Source organism: Physeter macrocephalus, chromosome 11, assembly GCF_002837175.3.
Source record: "Physeter macrocephalus isolate SW-GA chromosome 11, ASM283717v5, whole genome shotgun sequence".
NCBI classification, from domain to species: domain Eukaryota; kingdom Metazoa; phylum Chordata; class Mammalia; order Artiodactyla; family Physeteridae; genus Physeter; species Physeter macrocephalus.
The window spans coordinates 73,812,881-73,818,809 of NC_041224.1; the positions used below are offsets into that span (position 1 = coordinate 73,812,881).

At 36.5% G+C, this 5,929-nt stretch overlaps 1 pseudogene; it reads right to left on the bottom strand.

The window, feature by feature from the left end:
- Positions 1-3,572: 3,572 nt before the first annotated feature.
- LOC112063029 (60S ribosomal protein L9-like) lies at positions 3,573-4,103 on the bottom strand (annotated as a pseudogene).
- Positions 4,104-5,929: the final 1,826 nt, after the last annotated feature.

Here is a 5,929-nt window from a genome sequence, read left to right on the forward strand (position 1 = left end):
ACCTTTGTCCCACCTTTTTTTTTCTTTTTACCAGAACTTCTAAACCTATAGACAACATTTATTGGGTTGAAGACCCCCAAATGTGCATCTCCACCTCAGATATTACTCAAGAATTCAACAATCATATCTAATAGGCATTTCAAATTTAAAATACCTATTACCCAGCTCCTGATACTTTTTTCTCCAATTTAATCTTTCCACAGACACATATTTTAGGTGGTGGGCCATCCTTTCAATTGTTCAGAACTTAGCTCCACTGTTTCTCTCACACCCACATCTAAACTGCAGCATAGTCTGTGGCTCTACCTTTGACCATTTTCAACACCTCCACTGCCATCATTTTGGCCCACACTGTCATCATCACTTGATTGGATTATTGCAACAGACTTCAGGTTTCTCTTGCTCTATGCATTCTCTTCTCAGCACAGGTCCTACTGAAAGGAAGTCATATGTCGCTACTCTGCCCAAAACCTTCCAGCGGCTTCACCTGTCACTCAGAACCAATAACCAAATGTCTCTTATCTCCAGGGTCATGCGACTAGCCCTAAAGTTCTGTGCCCTCATTGCCTCAAGCCTCAATCTCCCACTCCTCCAGCCACACTTGGCTCCTTCCTGACCCTTGTATATACTCAGTGCACCACTGCCCTTTGCCGCAGTGATCCCCAGATTTATGCAGGATTCACTCCCTCACTTTCTTGAAGTCCTGACTCCAGGGTCATTTTCCCTGGACATCTTTTTTTTTTTTTTACATCTTCATTGGAGTATAATTGCTTTACTATGTTGTGTTAGTTTCTGCTGTACAACAAAGTGAATCAGCTATATGTATACATATATCCCCATATCCCCTCCCTCTTGAGCCTCCCTCCCACCCTCCCTATCCCACCCCTCTAGGTCATCACAAAGCACAGAGCTGATCTCCCTGTGCTATGCAGCAGCTTCCCACTAGCCATCCATTTTACATTTGGTGGTGTATATATGTCAATGCTACTCTCTCACTTCATCCCAGATTCCCCTTCCCCCCGTGTCCTCAAGTCTGTTCTCTACATCTGTGTCTTTATTCCTGCCCTGCCACTAGGTTCATCGGTACCATTTTTTTAGATTCCATATATATGTCTTAGCATACAGTATTTGTTTTTGTCTTTCTGACTTACTTCACTCTGTGTGACAAACTCTATGTCCATCCACCTCATTACAAATATCTCAATTTCATTCCTTTTTATGGCTGAGTAATATTCCATTGTATATATGTGCCACATCTTCTTTATCCATTCATCTGTTGATGGACATTTAGGTTGCTTCCATGTCCTGGCTATTGTAAATAGTGTTGTAATGAACGTTGCTCATCTGTTGATGGACATTTAGGTTGCTTCCATGTCCTGGCTATTGTAAATAGTGTTGTAATGAACGTTGTGGTACATGTATCTTTTTGAATTATGGTTTTCTCAGGGTATATGCCCAGTAGTTTCCCTGGACATCTTATCTGAAATTTCAAACTGCTCCACCATCAATACTTCCTCTCTACCTGCTTTGTCTTATTTTTCTCCTTCGCCTTATCACTAGCTAATATACTATATAAACAACTTGGTTTTCTTTTTCTTTTTAAAAAATGTCTTCCCACTAGAATGCAAGCTCCATGAAGCAGCATAGTTTTCTATTTTACAAATGAAAAAGCTGAGATGTAGGGAAGTAAAAGGATTTGAACAGTATTCCAGGGCTAGTGAATGAAGTCTCCTGGGTTCAAATGATGAACTTGCTTGAATCTCCTCTAAAAGAGGATATTCTTTAGGTAAGAGGTGGAAAACTGAATATAACTTGTAGACCTGGAAACATGGGAAATAAGAGGCAGTTTTTAGGGGTGTTACAAAAATACTACTTCATAACAGTAATTTATACACTTTTGGGGTGAAAGGAGGGCTGTTTGTTTTAATTACATGCCTGAACCTCCCCCTCTTTGTATTAAAGTGTATCCTTCTTTCATAGGCCTGTGACCCAGATGAACACGGAGTGAGAAGTAAGCAAAAGAGTGGAGAGAGGATAGTTACAGAGCACTTGGGCTCTGCAGGCACACCATCTTCACATGCATTATCTAATTTCCTCTTCACTTCCTTCCTATGGGAAATTACTGTTTAGGGATGAAGGATCAAAGGGCCTAAATCGCTTTTCCAGGGTCACCTGATTAGGAAGCTGTAATGTCAGTGCTTGAACCCCAAATTTGTCAGTCCCAATACTTGTACTCCTAACTACAGGTATCGGGGCTGACTCCTAACTACTCCTACCTGAAAACTTTAGGTTTCTGTAGACAGTGCAGGGAATCCCAGTTTCCAGAGTCATTTTATTACGGTCACATTGCAATAACTCCATATTGACTGAGTGTGTACTGGAAAATTTCTTTGCTCACTTTAGAAAATCCATTATGTTTCATTTTAACCATGGGGCTCTTCGATGTTAATTTATTCTGAGCACTTGAGAAGTATTTTAATTTATGCTGGTACTTGAATTAGTATGGTATTATTTCAAAAGATGATGCTAATTGAAAATTTTGAAGCATGGAAATCATCTGGTCAAAACAAAACCAGAAACTAACACAGGTAACACTGCAGTAGGTACTATCTTTCCCTTGAGAAAGTTGCAAAAGATAACAAGTGTTGGTAAGGATGTGGAGAAAGGGGAACACTTTTGCACTATTGGTGGGAATGTAAATTGGTGCAGCCACAATGGAAAGCAGCATGGAAGTTACTAAAAAAATTAAAAGCAGAACTACCATGTCATCCAACAATATCACTTCTGTGTATATACCCAAAGGAAATGAAAACAGGATCTTGAAGAAATATGTACATTCCCATATTCATTACAGCATTATTCACAATGGCCAAGATATGGAAACAACTGAAGTGCCTATCAAGGAATGAATGAATAAAGAATATATATGGGTATTATTCAGCCATGAGAAAGGAAGATATACTGCCCTTTGCAACAACATGGATAGACCTTGAGGGCATTATGCTAAGTGAGATAAGTCAGAGAAGGACAAATACTATATGATCTCACTTATATGTGGAATCTAAAAAACCAGACTCATAGAAATAGAGAGTAGAGTGGTGATTACAAGAGGCTGCAGGTAGGGGAAATGGGGAGAAGTTGGTCAAAGAATACAAACTTCCAGTTATAAAATGAATAACCTCTGGGGATCTAATGTATAGCATGGTGATTACAGTTAATAATGTTATATTCCTATATACTTGAAAGAAGTTGCTAGGTGAGTAGGTCTTAAATGTTCCCACCATGAAAAGGAAATGGTAATTATGTGACATGATACAGGTGTTAGCTAATTCTGAGGTGGTGATCATTTTCCTATATATAAGCGTATCAAATCAACATGTTACACACCTTAAACTCACACAATTATATATGTCGATTACATATCAATAAAACTAGAAAATAGAAGGAATATGTATCAGGTCTTTCTTTGATCAATAAAATAATTTTATTGTGTTTAAAAAAATATCACAAACAGTTCTTAGGTAAATCCAGCATCTTGTTTGTATAGCTGAATAACTCCTGTATCTTATCCATCAGCATGCCTTCTTACAGAAATAGGTGCCATTCAACAATTTCTGATATTCTTTATTTTTCACTTTCCTGGTTTGATAAATCAATGCAGCTGAATTTGATACACATTCAATATCATTTCTTTAGAAAATTAATTCATTTTTCTGGGCTTGAAACATCAAGCAAGCAACACCTGACTTCATTCAAACCCTGCAGATATATTTTCACCCAAGAAATTGTGGATGTCAACTAGACATCTTCTCTCTTAATAACAACATTGTTGGGAAAGTGAGTGCAGGCAGACCTCATCCTGTAATGGAGGCCCCATCACAACAGATAGTGCAAACAGTAGCCATTTTCTCTCCTTTCCCCTACCATTCATCAACCCAGAGCTGCTTGTTTTTCTTCCCAAGGAAGCTGAGCTTCACATTGATGTGATTGGAGTTCCTCTGCAGGATTCCTCTGGGATTCTTCATAAAATCTGGGTTTTCCTTCAGAGCAATGTTGACATTTTGTGAGATACCAACTGTCTGGTTGCTGAGAATGGTCGTCATTCTTGCAGCAGCTGCTGCAAAGAGAGGACCATGGTTTTTACTTCCATACCTTCCTTAGTTACTTTTTCGGAGCCCTACCTATGGTATGTGCTCCAGGTATGTTGAACTTTTACATTGGACATGTTGTCTCTGTTCTTTTTAGACCTTTTACTCATTTACATGTTTACTCATCTGCAATAAACTATTTCTGGGGTGTGTGTGTGTGTGTGTGTGTGTGTGTGTGTGTGTGTGTTTAAGCACACATGGATATCTCCTTTCCTTGTTGCCAAAATATCTGGTTATCTGTAGTTGGATTTGCATTCCTATTTTTTAATATAGGCTGAGATGGCTATCAAGAGGCACAATGTGTGTGTCTGGGGGCAGCAAACAGAGTGTTTAGAAAGAAACCTTGTTTCTTTCTTTCTTTTAAATTATTGAGACTTGTTTAACGATCTAGGATATGCTCTATGTTTTCTTTCCTGCAAGAAAACCACTCTCTACTTGCCTTTTGCAAGGCAAAACATGCTTATATCCTGACTTGTTTAAGTTTCCAGGACTCTTTCTACGTGCAGCCAACAAATTGAAATAAGTATGTAAACACATATACCTTTAAAAATAGCATCACAGTATAAGCATTGTTATAAAACTTGCTTTTTTTCATTTGACAATATATGTATTGAAAACCAACGGAATTATTTATCAATAAAAGAGTATCATATCTGCTTAAAAGTAATTCTGGGTAGGAGGAGGAGGGAATTAAGTGGGTGAGGGCAGAGATGTAACAAGAATGGCCATGAACTGACAGCAGTTGAAGCTGGGCAATGTGTAAAAGACTTCCCACATTTTGTACTTTTAGCAAGATCACCATGTGCATCCTCATGTAAGTATCTTTGTGTATATGTATAATTATTTCTTTTTTATATTTTTAAAATATTTTATTGTGAAATATAAACATATACAGAAAATGTACAAAACAGAAATATTTAATTCAACAATTTGTCATAAAGAACACATCTGTCAAGACATAGTGGTAACTTATTTTTAACTTATGTTCGACTATGTCTTCAGCAATCAGTATTGATCTTTGGTAAGAAACAAGCTTTAATTTAGTTTTTCTATTTTATTCATTTTCTACTTCATTTATTTCTGCTCTTATATTTATTGCTGTCTTTTTGCTTCCTTTGCACTTACTGTGTTTTGTTTTGCTTTATTCTGTTTTAGCTAGCTCCTTAAGGTGAAATCTTGGGACACAAATTTAGACCCTCTTTCTTATCTAATAGGAGCATTTAAAGTTATACATTTTCCTCGAAGCACTGCTTTAACTTTACCCCACAATTTTTGATATATTGTATTTTCATTATCATTCAGTTTAAAATATTTTCTAATTTTCCTTGTGGTTTCTTTTTTGACCTGTGAATTATGCAGAAATATGTTGTTAATTTCCAAATGCTTGGGAGATTTTTCAGAAAGCTTTTAGGCATTAATTTATAATTTAATTTAATGTGATCAGTATGATTCAATACTTTTAAATTATTTAGACTTGTTTAATGATCTAGGATATTCTCTATTTTTGTGCAACTTCTTTAATTTTATCCATTATGACATTTTATGTCTTTTTCTTGGAGTGTTTATTCTATTAAAATTCCATCAATTATTTATGTAATGGATTTAGATCTGCCATTTTACTTTTTGTCCCCTCTTTTACTTCTTGTTGTTGTTTTGCTTCTTTGTCCTCCCTTTTCTGCCATCTTTTGGATTAAATATATTTTAATTCCACATTTGTATATTTGTTGGTTTTTCAGTCTGAATTTTAATGACCCGTGGAATATTAAAATATTCTTAATTTC